Consider the following 19291-nt stretch of genomic DNA (forward strand, 5'->3'; position numbering starts at 1 on the left):
TTCAGGTCAAAGGTCTAATTTATTGTCACCCTACCCACTTGGCTTTAGTTGCTCAACTTGCCTTTTTCATACTGAGTTTTCCAGTTGTTGAACTAGCTTCTACATAGAAAATAGAAAGCTTGAACAATTTGGTCTTCTCTCATTATGGTCATTTAGTTTCCACCCCCACAAACTCATAAGAAAACCATAAATGGATCACTAACGCAAGCTATCATATTCAATGTATCTTCACTTAAAAACTTTGACTTGAACTCAGTAGCAGCTGTTTTTAACATGTTACATAAGACTTTGAAATTTTCAACTAATAAAATTTACATGAAAGAAGAATTATATAGTGGCAAATATGATTGTTTTCTTGGATTGGCTTCTTTCCAATCTCATCTTCTATTATTTTACTTCTTGCAGTGGTCCACTATTACGGTTAAATTTAAGATTAAATGGTCTAATCACAATTAAATTCACGGCAAGAATTAGGATGCGTTCACACTTTCAAAGGCCCAAATCATTCGTTTTCTTATTTTGTTTCTCTCCTTGAAGCTTACTACCAATCTAAACCTAAAACCGGTTTACTACCAAGCACACATGCGCCCACAGATTGTCACCCCAAATCATGTGTTCTCTCCTCTCCCTCTCTTTCTTATTCTCTTTGGTTGAATGTATCAAACAATTTGTAAGGCCTTTTGTTACCCTTTGATATAGTGGATTGAACTTTATCTTGAGTCCTGGAGATTAGGCTGAAAAGACAAACTCCGTCACCAATTGTGTGTGTTTCTCTTTCAATTTCTTGCATATTCATCAATTTATCATCATTGGTCACAACATCAGTGAATGATTTGAATTCAGTTATGATAGTGAGAACAGCAACAAAATCGAAACAATGGTAATTTAAAAAAATTCTTAAGAGGGTAAGTTATATTGGGACCAACATGTATAGATGCATTTGCTTGGGTAAGAAACAAGAAATAATTTTGAGATAGGTAAGTGGTTTGGTGATATGGGAAGGGCATGTTTAGGTGGAGGAGAGGAAGCTCTAGAAGGGAGGAAGAGGGTTAGATGGTGGAGTGGTTGTAGGGGTGTTAAGTGGTAGGAGAGGGGATTCAGATGGTTCATCATAGTCTTGAGAGGAGAGGAGAAACATTTAAAGGAGGGGTTCGAGTGTAAATGGTAGAGAGAAATATTTTCATGGAATTTGATGTCATGAAATAGGTATACAAATTTTTAAGAAATGCCAAAAATCTTGTGTCCTTTGTGGCCCGTTGATCAAATTTGTGCTAGACGTTGGTTTGGCGGGTAAATCAAAGGCATCCAAAAACCCATATAAGAAAAAAATTAGTAATCTTTTGAAATAAAATTTCATGTGAATTTTTCCTATGTAGTATAAGGGTGGGTAAGTGGATAATCAAGTAGCAAACAATAAGAAAATAGTCATCCCAAAATTGTAAAGGTAAGTTTGCTTTTAAAAAAAATAACACATAATTGAGTATGCCTCAAATTTGTGGTTCATTAAGTAAACACTGTGATGTGAGAGTAATCATCGACTCATGAGGAAAAAACGAGTATTTGAAAGAAAAGGAACATGATAAGCATTGCAAACATCCATATGAAATAATTCAATGCAACTAGTAGTAAACACATAGTGCAAATATCTTTATTTTTAATAGTAATAGTAATAATAGCATTCAGATTGTGAAATTTAGGAAAAAGAGAAGGTGAAGGATGGCTAAGTCCTTAATGCCAAAAAATCAAAATGAGAATGAGATGTAGATGCAAAGCCATGAATGAGAGGATTCAAATAAGTAAAAGCCACCATCTTTTACCCAACACAAAAGTTATCTTCTTCCATTGGTCCTAAAAGAGACAAGAATCAGGAAGAAAGGTAATTAAATAATTAATTTGCATAGTAATTTTGCTAATAGATAAAATATTAAATTTAAATGAGGGAACAAGTAAAACATTTGAAAGCATTTTGTTTGAAAATAAAGGCATGGCACCAACAGGGGTTAACTGGTAGAACCATGGAGCCATTGGGCAAGGTTATACAAGAGGGTTTTGAACATGTGGTCTATGGCCCCAGTATCAATAATTCATAATGAGGATATTGGGGTGTAGCAAGACGAGCAAAACCTGCGCCATTGTTGTAGTGTAGATATTACCATTAGAAATGAGAGATAAGAGTTGTTGGATTTGCTTGAAGGATAAACTACGAAGGGTAGCAGGGTATCCCCCTCCGCCATGGGCTCGAGCATTCGCCAGACCACGAGGGATGCAATGAGCGACAAGAATGAGGAAGATAAGAAGGAAGAAGCGAGAAGCCGAACCTGCCCGGAACCTACTTCCCGACAACTAGCTAAGGGGAGACAAAAGGACAGACAAACATAGACTCACTAATCTAAATCAAGCATGTTGCAAGAGAGCAGCCGATGGTAGCAGAGTGAGACCTTTGCTTGGAACCATCAAAAGTGCCCGGATTATCAAAATTACAAAGATAGTAAGGGAAAATAGGATCAAAAGTTGGTGGTGGTAGCAGAGATGAAGAAGCCATTAAAGAGGATGATAAGATTGTGTAGGCTCTGATACCATATTAAGATTGTATTGATTGGATATGAATCGAATTGATTTATTCCAATGAAAAAGTTACATTATATATAAACATAAAATGAAGCAATCACCTCAACAAAATAATAACACATACCAATTCTATGAAGACAAAATACAAAAAGTTACATAAACTAGAATCAATATGATCCTTGGACAAAGCAATAAGAAACTATTTAAACTAGAACAAATATTACGGTTATGTTACCGTCGAACTTAATTTTGATCCTAAGTCATTTCAACTCTATGGTCCCCTAAAATACAAAAGGTTACCTAAACTAGAAACACTATGACTATTGTACAAAGTAAAAGAAACTATCTAAACTTGAATCAATATTACCCTTATGTTACCATTAGACCCTAAGTCATTTCAACTCCATGACCTCACTTTTTTTATTTCATGAAGACAAAAATACAAAAAGTTACCTAAACTAGTTTCAATATGACCGTAGTACAAATCAATAAAAAACTATCTAAAATAGAATCAATATTTCCGTTATCTTACAGTTATGTTACCGTTGGACTTAATTTTGATCCTAAATCATTTCAACCCCATGACCCCACTTTTTACGAGTATAAAGCTTTGAGAAGGAAAAAAAAATCAGGAATTAGATGTACTTCCCCAAAAAAGTTTCATCCTCTCCTCTTGCAAAGCGAGAGAAAACCAGAGAAATTTAGAGGATGGAGAAGGCAAAGAGACTGAGAGAAGACTGTGCAAGGCAAGAGATGGAGATGTCTCCATGAACAAGACTCGTGAATTTTCCAAATGAAATCAAAGACTGAGGTGCATAATCAGAGACTATATTATATTCCATAACCTGACTTCATGAAAAATGCACTTAACCTACACATTAGAAAGGAGAATGGTTCGACGAGTCCGGATCCTCACCCCGTCGGGGGAGCACAGACGCTCCCCGACGGCTTTCTAACCACACAAACACGTGGGGCCCACAGGTGAAAATTTGAAGTTTTTTTTTTTTTTTTTTTTTCAAAAAGTGTTTTTCACCTGTGGGCCCCTCCCACGTATTTGTGTGGTTGGAAAGCCGTCGGGGAGCACACCGGACTCTGGTTCGACTAGCATCATTATAATTGCTTCTGAGATATATGAAGTAAAGTTCAATTGGGAACGTCAAAAATTTACTTTATATGTCTTGGAAGCAGAGGTAATGATCATAATCGAAACAATTTTCCTTTCTAATCTGTTGGTTCAAGTGCATTTTCATGAAATGTGGGTTGTGGAATCAAATGTAATCTCTATTAATGCACCTGAATCGCATGACAGTGGTCGTAGGTAGACGAACCAGGATTTCATCTTTGATTTCATTATAGAGATTCACGAGGACACATCACACATTAGATTAGATTTCAGTGTCCATGGCAATGATAGTTTCCCATTTTCCTTCATAATTGTTAATAATGCTTCTTCCCACATTGTGATTTCCATCCTTTAACAACAACTTTTGATTTCTTGATGTCTGCTTTGAGTTTGAGGCTAGCTTCGCCACCATTTTCTACAAGTAAATCAACAGAGGCTTCACCACCTTTTGAACTGAGTTCATTCGGATCAGCTGGACATGAATATCTTGGCCTTGATCCTCCACTATTTTGGGAGAAGATGAAGAAGAACCAAATGAGATTCTACAGGCAAAGATGTCTAGAAGTCGTCGGACATGGTGAACGGTGAGTGAGGACTGAATTTTTTGTTATATTCCAATCTAACAATCATAAAGCATTTCATTAACTTCAACAATGGTGAGATGGCAAGGTTTGACAGAATCCATATCCATCCTTGAAGGTTTAAAGTATCCCACACTACAATATGATATTAGTCGATATGTATTTCATTTTAAATACAATCAATACGATTAATATTGATAATTTTAAGGGCACATACTAAATTCCACTAAAATGTATTGACCAATATCCTATAATTGCACTAAAATGTGATATGACCAATATCCTCATATACTTAAACGCGGCATCCACAATCACCCTTGAGGGCCGGGGGATACATTTCAATTACAACCAATCTATGGAGAATAAAATAGGTGTTTGGTGTGATATCGATTCATCCTCAAAATTTTGTTAATGTGCAAATGTATAGTTTTGAAACCCTTCAATAAATACACTCTTTAGGCAAACTGAAAATCAGAACACCAGATACATCACAACAAAATCACTCCTTAAAGTCACCTGGAGACTACTAAATCAACCAACCAGCCTATGGGATCAGGTTTTAGCATCCAAAAGGAATTTCTCCCCAACCAACCTCTATCAAAATCAGGTACTTTGATATAGAAAAGTATCAGAGACATTACCATTACCTGAGACATCAATGGAATGGTCGAGTGGAAAATCAGTACAGAATTAAAGATCAACATATGGGATGATCTCTGGATTCCTTATCATCTGCTACCACTCACCCTCTCTTCAGAACTTATCCAACCTAATTACATGTACCTAGCAAGTCCTGACCAAACCTCAATCCCCAGTCATCTCTTTCAACAACAAATCTCTCAAAGCAAGATATCAGTACTGTCCTCAGCTACACAGCAATTAGTTCTTTCTTCATACGGTTCTACAGGAATGGGAAAGTCTTCCAATAACAAGCATTCAATCCCAACTTTATTCTAGAGCAAAGAGAACATACTTTCCTTAATACCCTCGATCCTCACCAAGAACCAAACCTTCCTACCCAACCAGAGGATGAACCACCATATACTCTTTCACTAATATCTAGAACTAACAACCGAAAAAGACTGCATTTGTAATAACTGCGGCAGCATCAACTCAACCTCACAAGGAGGTGGGGAAGGGTTGCTGGTCCTAAACCACAAATTAATTTGCTGTTCTCCAGAACCCAGAAAAGTGCAGCAGTATCCTAACTCTGAGAAGTCCTTCAAGGATTAGAAGATGCTCAGTGATAAAGATGTAACTCAGAAGAAGTATCGACAGAGTTGTTGCAAGCCTGCAGATAGATGATCTTACAGGACCAGTTCCCTTGGCCACACCAGCTTTTTCACTTCATGCTTTGCAGATTTCTCCAACCTCCTTTAACCATGCAACTTTCTGTAAAAAGGCTAGAAACTTGGTTCAGCTTGTGAGTAGACTCGCTCGCTATGGATGTCTTTCAATGCTACATCTTGATCACTTAGCTTGAACAGTTAATATCTGTTTTTTCCTGAATGAAAGCATTTCTCTGTTTTCACATCCAAGAAAAAAATGCAACAATATATCGCAACTTCAAATATTCAATTGTAAAATGCTCCAATCTTCAACTAAATCCATGGGCCAATGTGCAAATGTTATAAATTTGAGATTATGATACAAACGCAAAGGAAGATAGATATCCGAAAGATTTGAAGCTCAACAAATTAAGGCAATATCTAGAACTTTCAGACAGAACTGCCAGTGCAGAAAATGGGATGAGAAAAACCTCAACACTATTTGTATGGAATAAGAAAATTGATATAAAAACTGAAAACCAGGTACAACATAATAAACATGACAATTTGTCCATAGCTTGACCCACTGGAAGCTCTTCTTTGCTTTGGCTTTTCCAGGCTTCTTCCTCTCGACCACACGAGGGTCCCTTGTCAAAAACCCTTCTGGAAAAAGACCAACTGAAATGTTAGCATAAGAGAGCAAAAACAATAGCAAACCTGGTATATAAAAACAGATTATATTTACTATTCCCTAAAAATTCACCATGGAAGATCATGACCTTAGCTCTCTATCAATATCCTTAGAACTAGGTAAAGATTCCAGCATAGTACTAAAACTAGGCACATGTTCTTGATTATCTTTAGGGAAACTAACCTATCTCTGTAATTTATATTCATGCAGAAATGTTTACACAGCCATCTGATGTGAACACAAAGACCCCCTGGCCGAATTCACAAGAGAGGCCCCTAGAGATGGCTCCAAGAAACCTCCATGAGCTGGCTGAACCCTTAATGAGGGGCATTTTAAGCATTTTAGCCCTTAATTACTTCCGAATTTAATTTAGAAAATTTTTCAGAATTTCGTTTAGTCAGTCATGAGTCAGATTTGGATTTGTTTGGAGTATTTTATTTTGAGTTAAGAGTTGTTTGTGGAAGGAGTGCTAGTAGTAGTTTAGATAAGATAAGATTTTGAATAATACTCTAGTTCTATATGTAATGGGACCCTATCAGTAAGGAGATCCCAGTTGGAGTCAAAGTCTGTTATTTTAAGCTATAAATAGCACCTTCATGCACTGTTATTTTCAGATTTGATCAATTAAAGAGAATTGTTTGTGAATTGTCTGAGTGACAGTTCCTTTGAGAGGTACCCTGCAATTGTCTTTGAGAGAGTTCTTAAATTGTTTTTCAGTATTCTAACAGCCTACATTCAAGTTCTGAAAATTGAATCACCAAGTCCAGCAAGTTTTCTCAAAGTTTCCAGCAAGCCAAGTAAGTCACAGCCCCTTCCCCACCACTCCCAGCCTCTCTCTCTTGTCCACAACCCTCTCCCACCCGTTCTTTGCCTTGCGCAAACCTTCCCCACCCCCCGCTCTGCTGTTACAGCAATTCAGCACCCTTCCCATAAACCCCACGACATTCCCAGCCCCTTCCCCCACCTATTCTAGTAGACTAGTACCCGTAGGCGACCCTTCCCCTCCTCCTTCCCCACAACACCCATATCCCCCTTCCATTAGGAAACCCCAGTTCCCAGCTCTGTTTAAGCCTTTTACCCCTCCACTAGGATCGCATAACCCCAGTTCCCAGCACCATTTCTACTGTTAGTTCTTTAAAACAACCCTATTTTCTGGAGTTCAAAATTATCTGCACTTCATCTTCTTCCAGTGAATCTGCAGAATTTTGAGAAATTCCAGGAAACCCTAAAACACCTACACTTCAACCCCTACTTCTCTGAAGCAGTTTCTGAACTGCAGAATAGCAACCTCGTTAGTTCTAAACTGCGGGTCAGCAAGCCCATTCCCCAACCTTAACCCTAGCCGAATCAGTCCTAACCCAATTCTGAGTTTTGAGTTCAAAATTCACATCTGAACTTACAATCTTCAAAAGGATTCAGATCTGAAATTCATCTCCAGAAGGTTTAGATTGCTTAGAAACCCTAAACCCCTCTAACTTTTCCTGGAATTTCCTGGGCAGCCACAAATCAAAAGAAATTATAGCTTTACCCTAAACCCTAGATCTGTGGTTCCATCACCATCTTTCAACAAGAACCAATTTGAGACTTTCACTGATGTTACCAGTTTTCCCTGTGCAACAACAGTAAAGAAAACATGTGGCAGGACCTTTTATCTTATGATTATTCAAGGAAGGGTTGGGAACCATCTGATATTGGAATCAGACCATTGGGAATGGCAGGCACCCATCAGTAGCTGACTGAGCGAGCTCCGTTCTGAATTCCAGCAGCCTTGATGTGGCATGCAAACATAGGTCCTCAAGTTAGGAGCAATTCTGGTTTATCTTATTCTGGATGTGAGGAATAAAGATGTATTTCATAATATATTTTGTCGGGTTATGAAAAACCCACCAAATAGAACAATCAGCAAATAAGAGAAAAGAAGAACACAAGAATATATGGGCAAGAGAGAAAACTCCACTATAGATAAAGAAATATACAAGAAGGAAGATTTTTGGGATGCTTAAAGAAGAAGGGGGAGGCTTTCTTTTATAGCCTCCTCCTCTCCACTTATTCCCACATCAGTCGATGTGGGACTAATATTACAACAATCTCCCATTTGGAGATTAGATTGAGAACCAATCAATCTCCACATCAGTCTCTATCTTGCCACCACCATGCTGTCTACATCTCTGTAAGCCATACAAGGATTTGCACCAAATGAACTTGCCAGTGTTGATTGCCTTTGTCAATGCATCTGCTAGGTTTTCTTTCGTGTGGATTTTCTGTGTATCCACCCTTCCGTCTTCCACCACTTCACGAACAAAATGATATTGGACTCCTATGTGTTTTTCCTGGAATGAAAAGCTGGATTCCTTGTGATAAGCCCCTGATATCAAGAGTCTATATTCGACAGGGAAAGCAATCCCAAGGAAATGATTGACAGTTTGAAGCGTGAAGAGTCCTTCTGCGTTCAGGTTATTAGAATTAGATTTGGAGAGTCGAGAGTCATAATACATTCAGGTTAGAGTGAGTCATAATACATTTAGGTTAGAGTTACATTACAGTTAGGTTACTTTGGAAGAGTCCTCCTCGAATTAGGCTGATTTTGTTAATTAATTCGGTAGGAATATCATTGCTATAAATAGGGGGGAAGGAAGAGTAGAGAGGGAGGATTGAGGAAGTTTATGTGAGAGCTATTGCTCTTGGGTAGCCGTAGGAATCACCTACTGCTGGTAGTATGTATTGTTTCTTATTCAACTTTTATTCAAAGTCCCTTTTTTCTTCTTGAGTTATTCCACCTTGTTAAGTAGCCTCATTCATGCACCTAACAAATTGGTATCAAAGCCATCGATTCCAGGGGAATGGTCAAGAGTCGAATGGAGCAGAGGGTAAAGGAATTGGAAAGTATCGTGAAAGAGATTCAAGGTCAAGTGGGACTCCTAGCACAAAACATAGAGAAAGGAGAAAAGGCCAATGACGAGTTCAGAGATGAATTAAGGTTCATGCTATCGCAAGGAAAATCAGCAAAGATGCATACCTTAACGCCGGAGGTGACTAGAACCGATGGAGTTCCAGATTACAGCAAGCGTACAATCGAACCAGAGAAACCTAGAGACTTCCTTCCTAGACATCTTGAGATGCCAATTTTCACGGGGGAAGATCCGATGGGATGGATCGCACGGGCTGAAAGGTACTTTGATCTGTACAAACTCAGCGATGAAGAGAAACTCAGAACTGCAACTCTATGTTTTGAAGGTGCAGCACTAGGATGGATACGCTTCCGAGAACTGCAGCAGCCATTGTCATCATGGAGAAACTTGAAAGAATCGATGATCCATCGATTTAACTCAGCACAACTGAAGACTCCCCAAGAAGCATTGATTAATCACAAGCAAAGTGGAACGTTTGCAGCATATAGAGAAGGGTTTGAGAAATTAGCAACGGCAGACGGAGCGGTAGATGGAGAATGGTTGAAAGGGGTGTTTTTAGCTGGTTTAAATGAAGAAGTAAGGGCTGAAGTTCGATTATTTGGCCTCACCAATTTGGGCCAAATAATGGACCTGGCCCAAGCCGTGGAGGACAAAATGGAGTGGGGAAAAATAAGAAACCTTTTTTGGCCCAACCCACTCAATCAGCCCAAAACTTAACCTCACGTTTTATTAACTTTAGCCCACCCAACACCAATATTAAAGGAACCAGTACGGTTCAGGGAACCGGAATGAACCAAAGCTTTAATGGTTCAGTTCGGCCAAACCAAAGAAGTGAACCCGCGTCTTCCTCTTCACAATCTCGACCTGCAACTACAGCAGCGACGGTGAGCTCAGGACGCTCACGTTGGTTATCCTAGGAAGAAATCAATGATAAAATGGACAAAGGGGTATGTTTCAGGTGTGACGGCCCATACTCCAAAGGCCATCGATGCCCTCTGAAGCAACTAAGGTTGTTGTTACTCCACGACGATGATAGTCCAAAAGTTGCAACAGCGGAAGGAGTGATCAATGATGACGATATGGAGCCAGTGCTTGAGACGGAACTCTCGCATACCTCTTTAGTGGGGATCGATTCACCTCACACACTAAAGTTGACGGGACAGATAAATGGCTATGAAGTCATCGTTCTGATTGATTGTGGAGCAACACACAATTTCGTCGCTCAATAGTTGGTGGAGCCGTTGGGATTGGTAATCCAGAAAACAAAATTTTAGGTTGCTTTGGGCGATGGGACGATTAGCAAAGGTACGGGGATTTGTCAACAAATTTCGATTCAATTGGGTGGCGAGGTCTTTGTGCAAAATTTTTACCCTTTCAATTTGGGTAGCATTGATATAATCTTGGGCGTAGAATGACTGCAGACACTAGGGGAAGTACGCAGTAATTGGCGCTTGAGAACCATGAGCTTTGAGTGGCAGGGACGACCCGTGAAACTAAATGGGGACCCAACCTTGCTGCGATTAGAAACAACATTGAAGAGTGTGCTCAAGCAGGCGGTGATGGATACTGGCTACAACCTCAGCATCCCGTCGGATACGATATAGAGGTACAAGAGAGTACAGCAGTGTCAAATTTATTAACTGACTTTGCTCAATTATTTGTTGAACCAACTGAACTGCCGCCAAGAAGTAAGCAAGACCACCGAATACGGTTAGCCGAGAGAAGTAACCCACCTAATATTCGACCGTATCGTTACCCACATTCTCAAAAGAACGAGGTTGAAAGATTGGTACAAGAAATGTTAACGGCAAAATTGGTATGACTTAGTGTGAGTCCTTACTCCAGTCCAGTACTGTTGGTTCGAAAGAAGGATGGCGGATGGCGTTTCTGCGTGGACTATCGTGCCCTCTAATAAACTCACAGTTCCTGACAAGTTTCCCATTCCTACAATTGACGAACTGTTGGATGAGCTAGGCGGAGCCACAGTGTTTACCAAGCTTGATCTGAAAGCAGGATACCACCAGATTAGAAAGACGGAAGGTGATGAAGAAAAGACGGCTTTTCGTACACATAATGGGCATTACAAGTTCCTGGTGATGCCATTTGGGCTCTCGAATGCTCCAGCCACATTTCAATCACTCATGCATGAGGTATTTCGAGAACACTTGCGAAATTTTATTTTGATGTTCTTTGACGATATTTTGGTGTATAGCAAGACCATGGAGGAACATGTGGGCCATTTGCGAACCACCTTTATACTCCTCACACAGCACCACCTCGTCGTCAACCGAAAAAAATGCATGTTTGGGGTTGCTGCACTGGAGTATTTAGGGCATATCATATCTAAAGACGGAGTCACGGCGGATCCACGGAAGATTAAGTGCATGGTGGAGTGGCCCCAACCCGCAAATCTTAAAGCCTTGCGAGGGTTTTTAGGGTTAACCGGGTATTACCGCAAATTCGTCCGAAATTATGGTAAGATTGCCACTCCGCTCACAAACTTATTGAAGAAAGATGCATTTCAATGGGGTAACGAGGCAACGACGGCGTTTAACGCCCTCAAGATAGCCATGACAACCGTTCCAGTATTGGTGACGCCAAATTTCACGAAGGAGTTTTCGGTAGAGACTGATGCTTCAGGTTTTGGGCTGGGTGCGGTTTTGATGCAAGAGGGCCATCCCATTGCCTACTGGAGCCAAGTGTTGTCCCCTCGCGCACAAACCAAGTCTGTCTCTGAGAAAGAACTAATGGCAATAGTACTTGCCATCCAGAAATGGCATCATTACTTGATGGGGAGACATTTCAAAGTACGAAAGGATCAGAAAAGTCTGAAATATTTGCTGGAATAGCACATTGTGGCTACTGATCAACAAAAGTGGGTCTTGAAACTTTTGGGATTTGATTTTGAGATATTGTATCGTCTGGGCAGCGAAAACAAAGCCGCCGATGCTCTCTCGCGACGGTCGGAGGATGATAAGCAGCTTTACTCAATGACAACAGCAACTTGGCAGGAAAGTGAGGGACTAGATACAGCGGTACACGCCTCAGACCGTTACCAAAAGATCGTTCAAGCCTTGCTGAAGGGATCCCAGGACTACCCCGGCTACCAGCTTCAAAAGGGCACCTTACTCTATAAGAATCGGTTAGTCATCCCCGATGGTTCACCATTAATTCCCAAGTTACTTTCAGAGTATCATTCTACCCCATTCGGTGGGCATTCAGGGTTTTTGAGGACTTACAGGCGATTAGCAGCTGTGGTATACTGGGTAGGAATGAAGGCTGTGACATCCAGCCCAAACCTAGCCAGGAAACCCTATTTGTTTTGGGTGAAGAAAGACTTGTTTGATTTTAGACCTTAAAGTTGGACCCTGATTTCAGTGTTACTATCTTTGAAAGCTGTAAGAAGTCATGCCAGACCTTTCCCTGAGGGCAGATCTGTAATATCTGGCCTTATCCTAACCTTGACCCGGCCCGGAATCTGTTATGTTTGTAGGTCCGAAGACCCAAAGTGGGGGAAAAGAGACGTGTGGACCCTTTTGGTTGATGATTTGGTGTCGGAGCCCAACCCATGGACATTGACGATGATGTCCCTCACTTGAGGGCATTGTTAGTGTTAGTTTTAAATCTGCGCACCGAAGAGGGGTGAATTAGTTGAAATACCTAATGAACTCCTGTGCTCAATCTGAATATATTTCCCGAAACTAGACTTCTTAATGGACTTGTAGGAGAAAACCCCACTCAATTTGACCTCATATAGCCCTCCAAATCCCTGTCCGAAGTTGCTGAACTATGTCTAGCAAATCCTGCTTGCACATCGAAGAAGGTGAGCTTAGTTGATGGACCTAATGATCTCCCATGCTTGATCCAAAGGTATTTCTGGAAACTAGACTTCTTGATTGACTTGTAGGAGAAAACCTCACTCAATTTGACCCCGTATAGCCCTCCGAATCCCTGTTCGAAGTTGCTGAACTATTTCTGGATTTTCTGCTGAAACCTGTTACCTGTTTTGGTCGATGCACTTTGGTCGATGGCATCAACCAAGGACCATCGACCAAAGTGCCCAGAATCGAGAAAAATATGCTTTTTGGATATCCTTCATCTATTTAAGTGAAACCTCGAACCTAGAACCATATTTCACTCATTTCAACATCTGAGAACGTGGGAAAGCTCCTCTTAGGCTCCTCCTTGGCTTGGGTGATGATCTTCTACAAGAATCATTGTCTCTCTTCTCTAATCTCTTCTCCAAGGTATGTAATCTCTCACTCTCTCTCTAATCTACTTCTACCTCATCTTGTTCTTGCTTCTGAGTTCGTGAAGAAGGTGCTGCAACCTTGCAACCACCTCTTCTACAAGCTCTTTTGCTTTGATTAAACATCTCTTCATCCTTTCCATGCTATGATTCTCATACATGATGTTCTTGCTTTCTTATTTTGATTTTTCTCTTCCTTACAACATGAATTCATCTCTTAATCTGATTTTCTCTTTCAATTAGGTCTGATTATATGTTAGTATGTATCTATAATCTACTGCCCATCATTCCCTTAATTGAATTCCTAAGTTCTCTTGCAATTGCAATTGATTTCATTGAAGAACATGATTCTTGCAAGTTTGAACCTAAGGCTTCAAATTGGGGGTTTTCAATTTGACCATTGGATCATGTTAATTCTTGCTACATAGTCTCCTGCTACTGTTCCTAACCTATTCCCCAACTAATTCTCTAGCTTCCCTTTCAATTACATCAAATTCTCATGAATGCTAGGATTCTTGTCTTTAGAACATAGGACCCCAATTTGGGGGTTTTCATTTGGACCATTGGATTGTGATAATACTTTCTAGGTAGTGTTCTTACATTGTTATGAATCATCCCTCCAAGTATCAGATCGATCCGAACCCCGGAAGACCCATTTCGGACCAAAATCCCCAAAACCCACTATTCTGTCCCGAAGACATTTTGGTCGATCCTCTTTGGTCGATGCCATCGACCAAACTTGTTGCTGACAGCAACCTTGCTCCATTTTGACTTGTTCGACCTCCGATTTTCCCGATTTCTTTTCTAACCTTTCATTTATGTTTGTCTAGGGTCTTATTACCATCTTTGGATCATTCTTTTGAGATTGTTGGATTATCATCATCGCGACTTAAGGTAAGGACGGTTGTTACCATAACTACATAGATTATGTGATTCTTGCTTCTATGTTAGAGACTTAGTAGGTTTACCTTCTTTATCGTATTTCCTACAGTATATGACTGTTATAAGTACTTCAAGTATAGTAGTGCCATGTTTACATATTCTTTTGTTATCATGATTATGTATTCTTAATAAATTCATAAGTAATTGATCATGTTATGGTATGTACCTTTCTATATGATGAAATGTCATTTATGTACGATATGATGGAATTGAGAATGTGATTGAATATGTATGATTTGGGATTGGGGAATGTCCTATTGACATTTCTGTCCTTGGACATCGGAGGGAATAGTATGGGATGTTCTCCGAAGATGCCCATCGACGCTTTCCTGGATCATTGGATGACATACATAGGACTTGTCTAGATGTATGGCTAGGATGTCCCTGTCGTATCAGACCCGAATCGGAAGGGCATTGAGACCGAACGACCCGTGGTAGTGTATGGTTTGATGGGCGCTCTAGGCCGGTAACCAATCCAGTAGGGGACATAAACCATGCTACGAATACCCGAAAGGGGCCATTTATTGGTAGGGTTGCAAATAGCTAGACTTGGGCTCACGGGCGCTCAAGACCGGTAACCAATCCGTGAGAGGACGTGAGAGCTTCCCGTTTACTATTTGTGGATGACCAATAGGGTTGATGAGTCCGTAATCTGGGATTACGCTGACTCTAGTGTGAAGGATACCGGAAAGGATCGCCGGGGGCGAGGAATGGACGTATCTGGATCTGACTTGATACGATTGAGTAGATGACTTGCATTGGGCTAGGCTTTACTGTGACATACGCCAGTACTTATACCAAACGGTGATGTGAGAGAGCAGTGATCGATTCCCCTACCATGGTTTTTTTTTAGATGACTTTACCGAACTTCCCTGGCAGACCCAAGATATCTTGTATGATTGAGGGGGAGTGATTGACAACCCAAAGAAGTATGGTGCTATGACATAAAGCATGTCTACCATAGAGACTAGCATACATAGAGTTAGAATCATAATTGCATCATGCTATGTTTTGTATCATGTATCTATGTTATTGTGGAATAATCTACCTTGCTGAGTTCTTTTGAACTCACTCCTTTTTGCAACATTTTTGTTAGACTCTACTGCAGGTACCACTATTGTTGACTATGATGGTCAACACTCTGAAGACCAAGTTGATGACCCGTACCCCACTGGTCACGGTGTACAAGTTGATAAAGACTAGTACTCCAAGATTGGGACTTATCTGGAGCAGTTCAGCCTTTGTACTTGTGTGCTAGTGTTGAGATATCGTTCCATTAATATTTTAGTTAATTTGTTGAGACCGTAGTTTAGTTTGTTCCCTTGTCATGTTGGGAACCGGTTGTAAACCCTTAATTTTAGTCGATCTACCTTCCGCTATTATTATAGGATGGGTTTTCCCCTCCTTTTCACACTTTGACTATTTGTCCTATTTGTATCATTTCCGCACTCTGATATTAATTGTGAAACCTTCTGAGATCTTTTCTAGACTTTTATTATTAAATGATTTGAATACAAAGAATTGTTCTTGCTTTTGATTATATTATTGTGCTAAGTGGCTATGATCGTTCCTAAACTTGATCGGCGGGACCGTGATTCACCCCCCTGGTAATCCAGATAGGGTACCCCCTTGGTGGATTTAGGGCGGGATGTGACAAAGGCTACTGTCCGCGAATTTGTGGCTAGTTGTGATGCTTGCTAGCGCAGTAAATATCAAGCCATGAAACCCGCTGGACTCCTTCAACCACTGCCAATTCCAGATCGCATTTGGGAAGACATTAGCATGGATTTTATTGGTGGGTTACCCAGGACTAAGGGTGGAGATACCGTGCTTGTTGTAGTTGACCAGCTATCCAAGTACGCGCATTTCATTGCTCTTTCACACCCTTATTCCGCCAAGGATGTGGCTATCTCGTTCAGCAAGGAGGTTATCCGCTTGCACGGGTTCCCTCGAACCGTTGTCTCCGATCGAGATCACGTCTTCCTTAGTAATTTTTGGATGGAGCTTTTCAAATTAGCGGGCACCAACCTCAAGTTCAGCAGTGCCTACCATCCTCAAACGGATGGTCAAACGGAGGTGGTAAATCGCAGCCTTGAAATTTATCTACGATGCTTTTGCGCTCGCCAACCGAAGGACTAGATTAATTGGTTGCCGTGGGCCGAATATTGGTACAATACGACGTTTCATTCAGCCACAAAAATGACTCCCTTTCAAGTTGTGTATGGGCGAGACCCCCCCTCTCTTCTGTGTTGGGAGGATGGTCGATCTAAAGTGGATGAGGTTGATGTGTTCCTTCGAGAGCGCAATCGGGTGTTGGAGGATCTCAAAACAAATCTGCGGGTGGCCCAAGATAAGATGTGCACTTCAGCGGATTCAAAGCGTAGGGAAGTGCATTATCAAGTGGGGGATGAAGTTTATCTTAAGCTACAACCTTATCGCTTCCAGAAACTCGCCAAACAGCCCAATGAGGAACTCAGCCATCACTACTATGGGCCGTACCAGATCATTGAGCCTGTGGGACCAGTCGCCTATCGTCTACGTTTACCTGATGATTCAAGGATCCACCCGGTGTTTCACGTTTCACAGTTGAAGCAGGCACTGGGGCAGCAAATTACTCCGCAGCCGCTTCCAACTTGTTTGCAGGGAAACGGCGAGTTGCAGCTCACACCCAAAGCCTTGCTCAACATTCGTTTCTCTACTCAAGGGTTGCTGTAGGTTTTGATTCAATGGAAAGGACTGCCACCTTGTGAAAATACTTGGGAATCTTATGCTGAAATGCAGTCCCACTTTTCAGATTTTCACCTTGAGGACAAGGTGAAACTTTTAGAGGGGAGTATTGATAAGCCCCTGATATCAAGAGTCCATATTCGACAAGGAAAGCAATCCCAAGGAAACGATTGACAGTTTGAAGCGTGAAGAGTCCTTCTGCGTTCAGGTTATTAGAATTAGATTTGGAGAGTCGAGAGTCATAATACATTCAGGTTAGAGTGAGTCATAATACATTCAGGTTAGAGCTACATTACAGTTAGGTTACTTTTGAAGAGTCCTACTCGAATTAGGCTGATTTTGTTAATTAATTCGGTAGGAATATCATTGCTATAAATAGGGGGGAAGGAAGAGTAGAGAGGGAGGATTGGGGAAGTTTATGTGAGAGCTATTGCTCTTGGGTAGCCGTAGGAATCACCTACTGCTGGTAGTATGTATTGTTTCTTATTCAACTTTTAATCAAAGTCCCTTTTTTCTTCTTGAGTTATTCCACCTTGTTAAGTAGCCTCATTCAGGTACCTAACACCTTGCAATGTGCAAGGCACTCTGACTGTCACAATATAAGAGAATCTTCTCCTGTTTGTGCCCAAATTCTTCCATGAATCTTCTTATCCAAATTGCTTCTTTACAAGCTTGTGTAGCTGCCATATACTCAGCCTCTGTTGTGGACAGTGCTACAACTGTCTGTAGTTTAGATACCCAGCTCACAGCTCCTCCTACAATTGTAAACACATAACCAGTAGTGGATTTCCTTTAATTAAGATCACCTGCAAAATCAGAATCAACATATCCTCTGACAGTAATGATCCTCCATAACATAGAGCAGCATCCAAGGTTCCTTAAATGTATCTTAGGATCCTCTTCACTATAATCCAATGCTCTTGTCCTGGATTCTTCATATGCCGACTAATCACTCCCACTGCATGTGCAATGTCCGGTCTTGTACATATCATAGCGAACATCAGACTTCCTAGTGCTGATGCATACGGTACTCGAGACATTTCCATCCTCTCTGCTTCATTGCTAGGACACATACTTGAGGATAACTTGAAATTAACAGGAAGTGGAGTAGCAATTGGCTTACAGTCTTGCATGTTGAAGCAGCGCAAGACTTTCCTTAAGTAACTCTTCTGAGATAGCCAAATCTTCCTGTTATTTCTGTCTCGGTGAATTTGCATCCTTAGAATCTTGTTTGCGGGTCCCAAATCCTTCATTTCAAATTCCCTAGCCAACTGAGCCTTTAATTCTACGATCCGATCTTTGTTGGGGCCTGACACCAACATATCATCGACATACAACAGTAAAATGATGAAATCATCAACACCAAACCTCTTGTAATACGCACAAGGGTCTGAAGCAAGTCTGTTGTATCCAAGGCTCAATATGAAGGAATTAAATCTCTTATACCAACATCTTGGTGCCTATTTTAAGCCGTATAGAGATTTGTTCAACCTGCAAACCAAGTTCCTCTTTTCAGGTTCTTCAAAACCTTTTGGTTGGAGCATATAGATTTCTTCTTCACGATCTCCATGAAGAAATGCAGTTTTTACATCTAACTGCTCAAGATGTAGATCAAACATAGCACAAAGTGCCAGAACTATCCAGATAGTAGTAAGTCGAACCACTGGAGAAAAGATTTATGTGAAATCGACACCTTCTTTCTGAGCATATCCTTTGATCACCATTCTTGCACGATACCGCTCTACTTGATCATCACTGTTTCGTTTGATCTTGTAAACCCATTTGTTACCAATGGGCTTCCTTCCGTGCGGTAAAGGTACAAGCTCCCACGTCTTATTTTTATGAAAAGCTTCTAGTTCTTCCTGCATAGCTGCCATCCAAAGTGACGCTTCTGAGCTATCAATCGCTTCTTTGAATGTTGATGGCTCCCCATCTTCTGTTAGAAGACAATATGCAACATTGCTCTCCATAATATAATCGAATGCCCAGGTTGGTGTATGTCTTTCACGAGTTGACAATTGAACTTCTACAGTTGTAGACTCAACTGGTGTTCCTCATTTTCTGATTCTGCTCAGAAGAATTTTCTAGATTGGACTTCTCTTCCTCCTGAACTGTTGTACTCTCCGAAATTTCTATTGAAATGCTACTCACATCTTCCTTCTACAGCTTATATTCTGCAAAAATGACATCTCTGCTGATGACGACCTTGTGGGCAATGGGATCCCACAGTCGA

At 40.7% G+C, this 19291-nt stretch overlaps 1 pseudogene across 1 annotated transcript in view; it reads right to left on the bottom strand.

The window, feature by feature from the left end:
* Positions 1-5393: 5393 nt before the first annotated feature.
* The window catches only part of LOC148999863 (small ribosomal subunit protein uS9m-like), a 57111-nt pseudogene continuing 43213 nt past the window's right edge, over positions 5394-19291 (bottom strand). The window contains exon 5 of the transcript XR_016170628.1: positions 5394-6203. The product of XR_016170628.1 is annotated as a small ribosomal subunit protein uS9m-like (transcript). The remainder of the gene's footprint in view (positions 6204-19291) is intronic.

Source organism: Hakea prostrata, chromosome 11 (genome assembly GCF_041222555.1).
Source record: "Hakea prostrata isolate BN-2017 chromosome 11, UWA_Hpros_2, whole genome shotgun sequence".
Lineage (NCBI taxonomy): Eukaryota > Viridiplantae > Streptophyta > Magnoliopsida > Proteales > Proteaceae > Hakea > Hakea prostrata.